Raw genomic sequence first — 16,064 nt, 5'->3', positions numbered from 1 at the left:
TGCTGAGTTTAGTTTAGAATAACAAAAGTTTTATGCAGTTTTCGTAAAATTAAAAATGTTTCATGGGAGTGTGTGTGCTTGTGTGCGTTTATTATAACAGTAGTTTTTTGTTATTTTTATAAAATTTAAAAAATTTCCTATGTAACAGGATCAATAAAATGGAAAACATTAAAATGTGTGGAAAATTACCAAAGGTCAAATTATTTTTTTTTCATTCTTCCAATTTTTCATTAATATTGTTCTAATCTAGAATCTAGAGAAATGAATTTGAAATTATACTTAAATTACGAATTTAATATTTCTTTTAAAATTGACATTCTTGAAGTTTTAATTTATTTTTTTAATTGCTTATAATCGTAATTATTTTTGAGACTCTTGGCATTATGCTAACACAAAGGTTAGCACAAGTTTTTAAAATTAATTTCATACTGTTTTCAATTTATAAACAAAGATTATATTTTATTAAAGTCAGTAATTAAATTTAATTAACATATCACAATTATGATACCAAAAATATATCACAGTTTAAGAGTTCATATACTCTTGGAATTGGAATCACCGTAATATAATGCAATAAATGAGTAAAATTTTATTATCGTTTGAGTCATATGGGGAATATGTTCATCTCACAATCGTTAATAAATTAGTATAGAAATATATTGCGACTAAATGCCAAATATGAACATTTGCTATGGCTATCATGAAGATAATGAGACTAACTAGATGAACGCCATTGGACATTGTACAGAATCATTTCAATAAATTAAAAATTCTATGAGGATATTACAATGATAGGTAAAAATTACCATTTAAATTAATTAAAAATTCAAAATAAAATTCAGAATTTTATACTAAAAATAATTTTTTTTAAGTGAAATTTTTGTAGTGATTTTTTGGAAAACAATTCTATTCGAACCATGGCAAAAGACCATACTTTGGGTTTTAAATTAAATATTTTATTAGGCTCTTTCCCGGCCACAAGTGAGCTATTCATTTTTCTCGTTTAATTAAAATATGATTTTTTCAAATTAATTTTACCATTCAATACTTTTCGGATCATTTAATTTTATTTTCCAAAATCATATTATATTAATAATTTTACGACTTAATAGCATAAACTTTCGACGAAATGGGCACATTAAAATTTTGATTGTGACGAAATGAGCACATTTAAATTGTTATTCAAGTGGTATTGTTATATACAAGTAAATAAGTAATAATTAAATATTTCTATCACTGCATTATAATAAATAAGTATTAAGATTTTGAATTTTTCTTCTCCAATAGAAAATATTGAAGAAAATAACCGTGATAGTGTTAAATACGTTCAAGTCATCATAGAGCCTGTGGCACAAACTTTAATTTCTTTTATTTTCCTAAAATCCAATATAAATTCAATTTGAAATATGGCACTTAATTATTTTCACATGAACTCTATATGGGAGCTGTATGAGATTCTTTTCAAAATTTCATCAACTTTTAAATTGAAAATTACATAAGACAATATTCGAAAACTTAAAATGAAATTTTAAAAATTAAACACCTTAAATTTAATAAACCGTGCAAAAAATATTGTATGAATTGTATACCTGAAAAAAACTGCATAATATACATACAAACATAATCATGTATCAATTTCAATCAATTCTCTTTTTCTTATAACAAAAACATAAATCAATTCTCATCAATTTGACATAAAACACCTGGTGCGTAGCATGTTTGTATGTAGATAATTTTAAAAAATAACAATTAAAATTTAAATATACATGCACACAATTATACGTATACATAAAATTTTCACATAATTATCATCTATTCTTTAAAATACCTAAAATAATCATTTATTATTAAAACATTGATTTTCGATTTGACCTTATGTGTCAAAATCGACTGTATAACAATAAAAAAATATTTAGAGAGAGGGAGAGAGAAAGACAAGAAAATACGAAAAATTCATCGACAAATGATATTCAAATTGATAAAAAAAATCAAAAAATAGAGAAGAAAAAACTGCCTCACACATAATAAATTTAATTTTCTTATTTTTCTCTCTATATTACGGTTGACTGATTTTAGAAAACAATTCTATAACGTATACACGATACGAAAACATTAATTCACCTTAAACTTATAAAGTGACAACAATGGAAATATTTTTTTAGAAAACAAAAATTATAGGTACAAATATTTTCTTTGAAAATAAGAGACAAGAAAAAAGAACAATAACACACCTACCTCACCCTATTTCACCTTAAAATATAAAATCATTAAAAAAATATGATATAAAATATTTTTCCTACCTGAGCCTAGTTATTTTTTTTTACAGATTTTTCTGAAGTTTTATGCATTTTTAAAATTTACGAAAATTAAAACGAAAAAAAAATGGTAAAAAAAAATTCAAATTCCACCTCACTTTTCATTTAATTCTCCCCAAAATGAGAAAATCGTGTTCAACAAAATGTTCGCCCCTTTATTATACTTCATTCATCTCTTGTTATAATAATAACATTTTAATAATTTTAAAATATTAAAATTTTTTACAAGTTAGATCAAATTTGTTTTTAAAAATGCATCGTGACTCTGAGATTTCATGGTATATGTGTTGATTGCAATATAAGACCCCTCCTGTCCCCTCTTTCCTTGTCATATTATGTCTCTTGTCCATTATTACGTTAAATTCAGGAGTAAATTCCATTTCGATCTCACTTCTATATTGCTCTGCTATTTACATAACGTTTACATTTAAGCTTGTGTTTTTTTTCTAACAAAAATCGGTAGTAATATGAAATCTATACACAATCTGCTGTTCTTAGTGATATAACATAGAAATTATTGGCATTTATTTTGTATACTATTACATATTATGTAGTATTTTTCTTACAAGCGCCGCGGGTATGCTTACAATTTAGTTACATTGTGTTAAGAAAATTGTTAAAATATTTTCATTACAATTTTTGAATTTGATTATTACATTATGCACAATTGATATTAGCGTTAATTTTTTTATTATTTGAATGAAATGAATTACAAAATAAACAAAAACAAAAATATTTAAATTGAAAATACATAAAAAAAAAAAATTTATTTTGTTTAAGAGAAAATTACAGTGAATCATTTCTCTTTTTGTTTTTCTCATTATGTTCGACTTAAAAAAGAGAAAAAAGGAGAAAGTGATTAAGAATATTAGAATAGGTTTAGCCGACATTTCACAAGCAATATTTTGACTTTAAATTAATTTGTAAATTTATTTGTAATGAAATTATCCATAAATTTAACGAAAATAAAATTGTAAAAGTTCCTTAAAAGCTCTTCAGAGTGGTTACAATTTTTCCGCAATTAATAAAATTTTAGAGCAAAATATAAGGTAATTAATATTCAAATACCTGAAGAGAATTTGAAGCACCAAAATTATTTATGTTAAATGGGGATTTCAGTAATGACACTCTCTTTTTTCTGAATCATATGATGAAGTTGACTATATGTGTAATGTTGTTGATCTTATTCACATGTATAACACTCATTATAAAATTACCTGAAAAGAAATAAAAATTATATAATATTAAAAATTTTGTTAGAAAAAAATTAAATTTGTAAATTAACAATTAAATTAATTTTACAAGATTTATACAAACATAAGCTTATTAGTGTAAAATCATTAAGGCACAAATTTATCAAACAATAAGCAGTATTACTCTTACTCTATTGACTATTAACCACTAGAAAACTAAATCTGCACCAGAATTTAAATTTTCCCCTATACCGATATTCATACTTGATTAAGCAATAGAATTTAATTATAATTTTAAATACTATCAATTTTCGTCAACACTGTAATTCGAAAAAAGAAAATTAAAATCAAATAAGATTTCAAAGGTTTTATATAGAAGTTTATTAAAGTACTTGTACCATACTTGCACACTTTCTGTTTAAAAATTTGCTTCGTATACCGCACTAGCTACGTATATGAAAATACTTTCTTTATCATTAAAAATCTAATTCATATAATAGGGAAATAATGTTAAAAATGTTAGCTGTCAAGATAATGTAAATACAAGTGCCATAATAATCTTTTTAATGCTGTCATATACCACTATTTTACAAGAAAATTTTATGTTATTATTTACTATTCGTATATATGAATATATTGTGTATAGAGAAAATAAAAGAGAAGAAAATAAAAGCGATTAACGTGACGAATTTTAAAATTTTTTTTTTTTTTAAATGACAGCAACAACAACTACCTAATACTCATTATACAACATAATTTTTTACTCTCAACTTTTACAGCTCAAGTGTTATTATATTATGTACTGTTCCTGTATAATCGTCATAACAATAACAATAATAATATTAATAACAATATGTGCTTGTACTCGTACTCGTGTATAAAGCAAAATAGTGAGTATGTACTGTTTTAGAAGTTAATTGCCATTTTAGTATGATTCTTTTCATTATTATTTAATCGTATATAATAGTGAATAATCGCAGTTACAGGGAATTATTATTTAGAAAAGTACTTGTTTTTTTTTTTATTCCACATAATACGAGCATTTAATTGTTAAAAAATAAAAATTCTTGAAAAAGAGTGTGTACATGAAACTATGAAATAAGCAAATTATGTTGATGATTTTAACGTTAATTTTATTTTATTTATTTTTTACAAAATTCCTAACTTATGAGTAAATCTCTGTAACAATATTGTTCTATCATACGAGTTTATTAAATTGTTGTGATTTAATTATTGTTGGTATAAAAATAAATTTAAAAGTTTTCAATTGTTAAATAAGACAAAAGCCATCACTTAATGATGAAATCATTCGGATATTACTAACACAAAAATATTGGATTTTAAATATTCACGAATCGTTTTTTGGAGTCTTTAAAAATGTTAACTCAAATTTTGTTATAAAAATCTAGGATTTCTAAGAAAAGGGGTTCTGTTTTTTTTTTTATTTCACTTTAAAAATGTAGCAAACCTTTAAGCCCTCTTGAGGATCAACAAAAATTTTGTAGAATTAAAAACTTAATAATCCATTTTTTTTTTATTATGATCTAATTGAATTATGACTCATTTACAATATGAATGACTCTTACAGTCAGTCAATTGTATTATGAGAGTGACTCTAATATGCTATAGAAAAATCTAAATATGAATAATTCAAAAATTGAATAAAATTATCATTATTATCGTAATGATAATGAAAGTCTTTTAATTGAAAAATGTAGGCCAGCGGTATATCAAAAGAAAAATTGTTATTTGAATAAGTTTGTTATTATAAGCCTTCGCGTTCCATCTGAGCATATAATATAACACACTAAACTAGGTTAGAGTTTAGTTATGAATATATTGTAAATAGAAATCCTGTCATTTACTGAGGAACAACTCAATATTTCAAGGTAAACCATATGGGTTTGACATTTACTTAAAATAAAAAAAATAAAAAACCATCTACCGGAATAAATGTGCACACATTTTTCTTTCAATTACTTACTCATTTATATGGGCTAGTGTATTAATTAAAACTTTTATTTTCTAACACGCATTTACTTATAATATTCGATGCGATTTTAAGCTCTCACTTTCTTTAAATCAGAACATGACTGTAAAAACAATTCAAATTTGATAATTAAATTTGTTTGTTTTTTTTTAAATAATAAAACCAATATGAACTGCCGATCAATAGTAATTTTCCAGATATTTGGTAAAAATCAATGAAAATGAACAAACAAAAAAAAAGCTCTGAATTTAATTGAATCTTTTAAGAACGAATATAACAAATCCCCTAGGTATTACAATAATTTTAGATTGTCAAACATAGAGGGATTTATAAATAAATTAAATTACCAGATGATCTCACTATAATGGTCGAATGTACACTCAATTATTGCATATACAAACATACTTATACTCTAAAATGAATATTTATATAAAATCCAATATTTCTGAATGAAAAAAACAGATTTTTACATAAAAAATTTTTATGAATATTGGAATTTTTTCTATTATTATTATTAATTGAATTATTGAAATATTGCAGTTTATTAAAATTTTAAAAAATAAATTGAAATATGAAAAAACAATTATTGAATGTAAAATTTGTTTTTTTAATTAAAAACAGACTAATCTGGAAAAATATTTTTAAAATGAAATTTTCAAAGCGGATTAATAAAATTTCAATTAGTAGTTGAATCTCTTGGAATTTTAAGTTCCATATTGGTAAAGGACTAAAATCTTCGGCAAGTCAACTTAATACACAGCACAAATTTTGAGCTGTGGTTAGGCAAAGTTCGTGTTCTATATGAATCGCTTTAAGGGAAGGATCACTTCAGTTTACTTAGCATTCATTTATCTGGTTAAAGGCAAATAATTGTTAAAACAAAAACAGAAAAAAGAACAATATGCAGTATCAATTGCGAAATCTTACTCAAAATCTTATATGGAGCACATAATAAATGGAATATTATGCTGTATACGCACACGAAATAACAAAAAGTCGAACCGATCAGAGCTGACTCCCCCGAAAGCGATATTATTTTTTTAATCAAAAGCAATTAATTTAATAAAATTTTTATGTCAAACTCTTGTCAAATCTTAGAACTCTCCAATTGTACAGTGTGCTCATTGCTGTTAATTTCTTAATTGATTAAGTTATTTGAAAACTAAATTATGATTTAACTATGCCATTGAAACGCCTGACTTGTATAATTTGCATTGAATATGAATTAATCTTTGAAGTGATTAAATTGTTCATATACCATATAGTTTCTTCACAAACCTTTTTTAACAATTTGTTATGTCATAATATGCTTATTATATGTTAGTAAATAATTACATACCGAACCACATAACTAAATAGAGTGATTATAAGTTAATTACACTTAAAAATCTGCTCAACTGTGTTTAAATCAATCATAATTTATTCATAAATTGCTCTCAATTAAAAGTAAAAGAAAACATATATTTGCGCCTATTAGTATGCAATATTTCATTATATTCTATATGAAAATCATACAAACTTTCATTTCTAAAATTGTTTTTAATATTCGATATAGAATTTAAAAATTCTTTTATAATATTGAAAGAGCAATTAAGCATTTAACTATTTTTTTCTTTTATACTTAGCAAACACGATTTTATAATTATTCTTTTCCATATTAAAAATATAAAATACAATATATTTTTAATATTTCAGTAATCGTATGCATATTAAACATGAAATTCGAATAATGAACAGTTTTTTTTTCGTTTTTTGTTTTATCAAGTATTTTTGGGTCAATAATCAAGCGTAATACACTTACTTATGCAAACGTAACATATTCTATATATTATATATACATATATATATACATTGATTGGCACATATTAATTTTCTACCATATTATATATTTTCCATCTTTTGACATTGAACTCATTAATTTTTATACACATAAGTAGAATAACTACAGTACATAAATAATTTTAGAAAGCAACTTGAGTTTATATGCTCTCGAAATATTTACAACGGGTGATTTTTTTCTTGGGTTTTCCGTGTTTTCCACTTAACATATTATTTGTTACAGTTGTCAACGTTAAAATTAACTCAATTTAATTTGTCTTTTACCCTCGAGGAACTGACAATAGACCCAAAATTGCTAAATCTTAAAAAGTTTTATAAGCCTTTTTATTTACTACACTGTTTTATTTATAGCTGTCAATATCAAATAGATTCAGTTTGATTTTTAATTTCTCCACGGCAAAAACTGATATTTGAAAGCCCTTCAAAATTTGTTATCGCAGTTTTGGAAATATGATATTCAGTTCTTTCGGTTAGCAATAATTATACAATTTGCATTTGCCAGTTGTTAAAATTTATTTAGAAAACTACTTACTTAGTAACGATAACAGGAAAATAATATTATGGAAGTGTAATTATAGTGATTTTATGACTGAAATGTGCGAAAAATTTACCCAAATTAGAACTTTCGAATACACTACCTAAAATATGTAGTGATGATCATCATGTACAGGAAATCATACTTAAAAAGTAAATGCCAGTAATTAACTTATCAATTACAATTATTTCTGTATTCTTACATTAATTCAAAATCGTTTAAAAAATCACCCATTCTTTCCGCTACATATGATGTACTTATATTCAGAACTACTTGAGGTATTTTTGAAATTAATAAAAGGAAATTTTTTTATAGTTATGAAAATTTATAAGTTCTTTCTTTTATAAAAATACATATTATTACAAAATAGAAAATAAATCAATAAAATAAGAAGTAGTAAGAAAAAAACAGGGAAATTTTCAGATTAATTATGGTATTTATTTTGATTAACAATGTGGAAATTAATAAAAAAATTGAAATTCAATAAAATATATAAAACAACAGTTATATGTATAACAAACAAATATAACAATAACAATGCATAACTTTGTTCATTTGCTGTAGTTTAAAGAACACGTGTTAAGCAGGTAAAAATTTCAGTATAAATATTATACATAATGCTAAGTTAGACTCTAATACAAATTTATTTTAGATTTAACAGTAATAATTTTTAAAGAAAGTGCATATTATTTAAGATTGTATAACATTATTATTGTTTTTTGGTGAAATTTGATGTAATTTTTTAAAATCTCAGGGGACATAACAATTTTGTATACCTTATTATTTATTAACAAACAAATACGAACAACAGTTATGTTGTTATAACAATATTTGTTTGTTGTTATAACAATATGAGATATGATTTTAATATTAATTAAGTTAATTAGGAAGCGACGCAATATTTTTTGTCATTGATCTAAAAATTGAAATTTCTAGTTTTTAAAACTAATTGTGTTTTAAATGCATGTAAATCTATTCAGTATATGTAAATAAAAAAAGTCCTCGAAAATAATACATGATATGTATATAAAGGATGTCATAAATACAAATTTCATCTATGTATGACAGTGGCAGACGAGGTCAAATCAAAAAAAAATTATATTATAAAAATAAGAGTTATTTGTAATTCATTTTTCAAGAATGCTATAAAAAATCTTTTAAATTTTAGAATTTTTAATTAAAAAATTTGAAAGCAAAAATGTAACTGTTATACTGATGTTTAAAATTTTATCTTTATTTGTTCTGAAAGATTTTTATTAAATTTTTTAATTAAAAAAAAAAATTATTTCAAAACCATTTTATTAGTTTACTCTAGCTAGTTGGTAAATCAAACGCTATTTTTATATAAAAATTCTGTTATATATAGGAATAAAAACTAGGCTGCAAATTTAAATATTGAAGATATTCAGAAATATTTCGACACAATGGAATGGCCTTTATTGAAATAAATATGCGTAACGACTCTAATTTAATTCTTTGCATAGACTATGCAAAGTTAAAAGTACTCATATTCTGAAATAAAATGTTATACTCAATTGTTCGAAGAATTGAAGTTGAAGTACTGACTAAATGTAAATGTTATAAAGTATAAACGACAAAACTATTTTGTACAACATGAAAAATTTTGCTTTTTTTAAAATCGGATTTATAATTTTTTTATATGAAAAATATTAAACAATAGATAAGCTGTATAACACTTACGTTATAGTTAGATAATTTTTACGTAATTTATACATATGTATATATGTGTTGAACTTTACCTTTATCAGTTATGAAAATAAATTTTACATTTTATAGATAAAAAATTTGCATAATATTTACATTAAGTATTTTAAGATAATAGAATAAAAATAAGTAATGACAATAATTTACTCTAGGTATTCTGTTTTGTAAAAAAAAAAAAAAATTAATATGAAGTGCCTGTTCTAAATATTCACAGAATTAAATCCAGTATTTTTACATAATGAATTTCATTTAAATGATTACAGCACATGTTATTTAATTTAAAAATAAATTTTATATTGTAAACGTAATGAAAGTAAAATTTAGAAAAGTTAAAAATATGAAGAGAAATTTTATTGTTCTGCTAGGCTTTTAAGGGAAATTTAACAAGAAGCGATAAGTGGACAAAGGAGTTAACTTACATTTGCATTGTGACATATTTTTTCATTAACAAATTGTAAAAATATTAATTTTTTTTTTACTTATCTCCTATGTGCACTGTCAATCTCATCTTCTATTTATAGTTTCTAGCTATAAGAGTATTTACAGTTGAAAATATATAAAATTTAATGATGTTCCATCCGAAAAGCTCGATTTTCGTCAAAATTTTAGTTAACCCCTTTGTCCATTTACTTCTTCGTTTGTACAGTTTTAATACAATTATAAGGCTGATGGTTATTGAACGTTAAAATTATATTTATTCGCTGATAAATATAATTTCTTAAACAAAAGATCAAAAACATCTTAAAAGCAATCTTAGCAATTCAATTAAAACTGGATCATGACTTTTGGAAAAGCCTTTCGATATGATGGAACAGAATATCTTATAAAAGAACCATGTTTTTTGCATGGAAATTTTGTTGTTTATTAAAAACTATAACCTTTTAATTTAGATAATAAAAATTTGCTAATTATTTTCTATTTAAATTTATATAGGTCGATTGGTTTTGTAAGAAAAAATTTTGAAATTTTCAAATATTCCAATTGGATATTTTGAACACATATTGCACACACACACACAGCTCACTAACACTATAAGTAATATTTAAACAAAAAAATATAATAACAAAAAAATGTACATGGAATTATGCCAAAATGAAAAACAATAATTGAGTGACACAATTCTTGTCTGATTGTCTTGTTAATTAAGTGACAAACAAAAAATATTAAAAAACAAAAATCTATTTGGTGACTTTTTCAAACAAAAATCTTTTGTTCAAATCCCAATAATGTACCAATTAAATTGTCATTTTCTTTCTATTTTTTTTTTCATAAACTCATTGAAAATCCACAATTGAATTAAATTTTTTTTATAATCTTAATAACAATATTCTACAGGTATAGTAAATTCAATTACTCCCGCGTTAATAAACAACAATATGAAAATCACGACAAAAATAATATTTTTTAAGTGATAACACAAAAAAGAAGTAACAAACGAAAACAAAAATCAAGCCGGTTTTACGAAATTTACCTGCAAATAACAAAAAAAAAAAGAGAACATAAATATGAATAAATGCTCATCAATGAGGTAAGATGTCACACCTGAATAAAAATATAGCAAAAACCAAAAAAAACAAACACTTCTATGGCATGAATAGAATTGGGTAAGATAATAAAACATGAAATTATTAATAACAACGTGGCGGCGTCTGAATTTACATAATAAATTGAGTACAAGCGAAAATATAATGTTGGGCTGGGATGCTGGTTACAAACAACAATAATAATAAGAAAAAATTGTGTTACGTATTAAAAATAAGCACATGTAATTATGTATAGGTACTTATGCATGTCGATATTTTAAGTATAATGTAGACATGAGGATTGCTATTATAACATAAATATGAATAATGTGATTATATTTCATGTGTATACCACACCAAGAATTTAAATTTATTTCGATTTATGCTTTTTGTATTTTCACACACATTTTTACCGACCGTATTGTGTAAACAATAGGTAGGTTATGTGATGGCAACAAATTTTGCATATCGAGTTTTCGGTGGGAACGTACTTCTCCATAGTAGGGAAGTGTAAATAAACTATTTTTAGCAACCTGTCGGTCTGTCGGTCTGTCGATCTGTCGGTCTGTGTGTGCACGCGTGTATCTCAAGTTCGGCTGAACCGATTTTGATGAAATTTTATATGTAAGTTTGTTTCCACCATGGCACGGATCGATCAACTTTTGGTATATATCAGGCCTCGGGAACTGCACTTTTTAGCGGGCCTGTTTTACATTTTTGAACATTTTGAAGAAAATATTCAACCGATTTACTTGAAATTTTATATATAAGCTCAGCTCGTCCGTCCGCAAAAATTCGTATTGGAAGAAATCAGGCATCGGCAACTAGACGTTTACTACGGGCCAAATATACATTTTTGTGTATATAAAGAGAAATAATCAACCGATTTCATTGAAATTTAATATATGAACTCCTCGTATTAAAACAATGAACATATAACTTTTTTGGAAAGATCAGGGCTCGAGAACTGATTTGCGGGCCAATTTTACATTTTTCACCATATCCACAGAACAAATTGATGGAATTTCTTGAAATTTGATATTTGAGTTCTGGTTGTTACCGAAACTAACTGGCGAGCATTTCAGGGAATTCAGGTAGCACAAAGCGAAACTCTACTAAGAGCCAAATTTACATTTTTCTAAGTATGTTAACTATAAGCTTACTAATGTCCTAAAAATTGGAAAGAGGTATTTAACAGACATTTTTATAATATTCTGTAACACTTTCATTTAACTAGACAATACACAATGCGGTCGGTTATGTGCTGACCACATCAGATTTTTTTGTATTTGTATGTGTACGTATGTGTTAAATATTAAGTAGAGTATTGTTTGAATTACAAGAGCTCCCCACGTTGAATGATTGTTCTTATTATAAGAAGGTATCATATTCGCATATATATATACTTCACCATAATTCATTACACTCGCAAATATATGTATGTATATACATACACGTTTAAAAATGTATTTATAATAATTAAAGTTTAGTTGCAATTTTTTTTAAATTTTAAGATTAAATTTATTGTGTATAAAATGAACTGAAAATTTTTTTTAAGGTCAAATATTTTAGATATGTAAGTGCTTCGTAATAAAAACTATATAATATTAAATAAAACATTCAAAACGTATGCTAATTACAAAAACTTCCATTTTGAATAACAAACCAACATTGCTTTCCTTAATATAAAATGTAGTATTGCTAATGTCATTTCTCATTACTCTCATTTCTGATTTTAAATCTATTAATTATTTTAGGAATAATTTTTGCTAGTCGCTGAAAAGACAAATTTGCCGCTTAAAACACAAAATGTTGGTATAACATATAATTTCGCTGAGAAATTCTTAATTATATTATATAAACAAGATTACTGCGAAGTCTTATACTTAAATTTTTTTCCTATTTTTAAAACTGTTCATTGATAACTTCATTTAGTCTTCAATTTTTTCCATTCTATAATGCTTGAAAATAATTGAAGAGGTTTGCCAAACAAAAATGATTTTTTGAAAAGTTTTTATCTTCCTTTGATTCTTTCTTATTTGGGTTCATGCCTTTCTTTACAACAGCCCTTTGTAAATTGAACCAAAAAATTTATTCAAAGGTGACTTTAATGAATTTTACTACACTGTGCAAAAAGTTTCAGGAGCTGTATGAAGGAACTATTAATATTTTTGTGGGTGCTCGGTCTTTTTTTACCATTAAAGCGACGATTATTATTCCATTGGTAAGTTTTACAAGTTCTGACATCGACATATAACAGTTTTGACAGTTTTATTTTACATTTTTAAGAGACGTTTGTGCAATTTAAAACTGAAAAAACAAAATTGTTTCTATCTGAATAAATAAATTAAAATATAAATTAAAATTAAAATAAACCTGGTAACTTTCTTGTGATGCAAAATTTTGCTTAATTCTCATAATATCTTTATATTTTATAATTAAACCCATTTATAATTTATAATAATTTTAAAACAAATCATTACTTAACTCTTCCATTCTTTTTTTTTTGTTTTCTTTCATAATTTATAATATATTTTTTTTAAATACTTACATAAAAATAATTATAACGTAAAGATACAAATAAGAAAAATTAAAAAAACTAGGCGAAAGCAAAAAAAAAATTGTAAATAAAAAAAATTCATCACAATCATTTTTTAAACCCACTTTGGATGAGTAATCATGCAAAAATGAAAACTCACAGAATAACAAGCCCCGCACCGCATCGCATTTTACCTCAAAATACAGACAAAATCAAACAAAAACAGCAAGGCATTTCTGATTTTAACTGATGATGAAAACAAAATCATTAAAAGTTATTTTATAAAAATACATACTTTGCTCCTGTGTATGTATGGGTATGTGAAACACAATATACAGCCACAACAATAATAATGCTAAAAGCATTCCTGCATAGTATAAGGTAAGAAATTTTATTCCTTTGTGTAGAACGCTTAATTGTAAAAAAATTCTACAAAATTTTTTTAACTGAAAGATGAATTACATTAATTGCATAGTTTTAGGCGTTTACATAAAAAGTTTTTAATTTTTAAAAGATTTTTTAAAAGAAACGAAAAATAATAAGGCAATAGTGTAAAAAGTTAAAAAAAAATTTTTTGAATTTAAAAATTTTAATTGAAAAACTTTGTGTTGCAGCAAACAAAAATTTTAAATGAGTTTTGTTGAAGTTTTTCAACCTTTATCAGAATAAATTTGCGAAAATTTAGAACTTAAATATATTCACTCTTTTTCGTTAAGAATTCATGTCACGTCTGAAGTGTGTTAAAGGAAAAAAAAAACTGGATTAGGTCAAGAGGTTAAACTAAAAACTTATTAACTTCTTCATCCATTTTAAATATTTTCTTTACCAACAACTTGTAATACTGGTAATTTTATTTTAAAATGCAAAAAATAATTAATGAAATTCTAACTAACAAGCTTATATAAATATTTTACATAATATAAAGTACTATGCGAAAACGCCAACATTCTCCATACTAAAAAAAATTAATAAGTTTTCACCTACATCTAGAATAAGAACAGTATTCCGTCAGCATTCTCATACCGAAATATGTAATAAACAAGAGATGCAATCGAATTCAAATTCAATAAATATAATTAAGGAAGTCAAGTAATTAAAAAAATACTTTAGAAAATCAACAGCATAATCAGTCAGCAGCATATAATCAAGTGCATTGTATATTTTCTAAACAATAACACTGTAAATAACTACATTGCAGTGACAGTTTTTGTTCACTAATTTTAAATTTCTGATGAACTATTTAAGCATCTTCAACATTAGTTTCTGAAAAATTGAGTTTCTGGGACCTGATACTAAGGATAATAAGACTTAAGGCTCCTTTTCAATTTCTTTATTACTATAAAATAAGTAAAATCTTATGAACCAAATTGTTTTCTGACCGGACATGAGTGTACAATCACCACGAGATTTTTAAGTTTGAGCCTTGAATTTACTTTGTTTCATATTTGTACAAAATATTTTTGAACTGATGACGGAAAAACTGACAAAAATTCTGAAATCAAGTAAAGAAACCCGTTAGAAAACTATGCTCATTTCAAATACTTTTAAATGTAATTATTGGCAAAAAAGGTTATAAACTTAAATTTGATTTCAGAATTCTAGGAACATCATTTAAGACAAAAATTGATTTTTTTTTAATTTTGTCTTGATTGTGATTCTATTTTTTGTTTCACAATAATTTTTACTTTAAATGCTCGTATACATTATTGATTTTATGCCAACTTAATTTCATATACGCTTACACAAATGTAAATATGTATATGTGCACATGTCTATGTTCCACATAATGTCTGTGTTACTCTCATAATGATATCTCCTTATTTTTTCCACGTTTTTTTCAGCTAAGACCCTACATTTATCACATAATTACATGAGTGTTGGGTTGTTATTAACCATTTTTTTTCTGCTGTTTTTTGTTTCTCGCAACAAATGAGGCATGAAGTTTATTTCGCTTTAAAAAAAATTTTTTATAGGAAAAAAAAAAGTATTAAACAATTTTTTTTTTTTAAATGGCAATAAAATTGTAGAAAAACGTCGGTAAGTAAAAAAAAAATAAGATGAAAAACAAAATTAAATAAAAGTCAATGTTTAGCAACAATTGACAAGAAGAAGGCAAAATGGCAAAACAAAAAATGCCATAAAAATATTAACAAGTTGGTTTTGAATTGACGGATTTACTCTTTTTTCTTCTATCTTTTTCTCTGTTTTAGTTTCGTTCCGGCCTCCATTTATTCGTTAAATGACTTTTACTTTAAAAAAATGAAGAAAAAACATTGGGAATAAAGCAAGTGATAAATATTTTTTAGAAAGTATTTATAGGTTTTGTAAATTATTTATTTAATTTTCAATTAAGAGTTGCCAAATGACATCTCATGTAAAAGAAAATCTGCATTATAATGTGACAT

At 24.5% G+C, this 16,064-nt stretch overlaps 1 protein-coding gene across 1 annotated transcript in view; it reads right to left on the bottom strand.

Moving 5' to 3' along the window:
• LOC129606104 (serine/threonine-protein kinase GA29083) overlaps nucleotides 1-16,064 on the bottom strand; it is a 133,762-nt gene that overhangs the window by 41,033 nt on the left and 76,665 nt on the right. The window contains exon 2 of the mRNA XM_055516209.1: nucleotides 3,384-3,532. The gene's annotated coding sequence lies outside the window, so the exon portion shown is untranslated. The remainder of the gene's footprint in view (nucleotides 1-3,383; nucleotides 3,533-16,064) is intronic.

The sequence above is a fragment of the Condylostylus longicornis genome, unplaced genomic scaffold (assembly GCF_029603195.1).
Source record: "Condylostylus longicornis isolate FDR11 unplaced genomic scaffold, ASM2960319v2 ptg000017l, whole genome shotgun sequence".
Taxonomy (NCBI): Eukaryota; Metazoa; Arthropoda; class Insecta; order Diptera; family Dolichopodidae; genus Condylostylus; species Condylostylus longicornis.
Note: the sequence above shows the minus strand (reverse complement) of the source record. Positions and strands in the feature narration are given on the sequence as shown.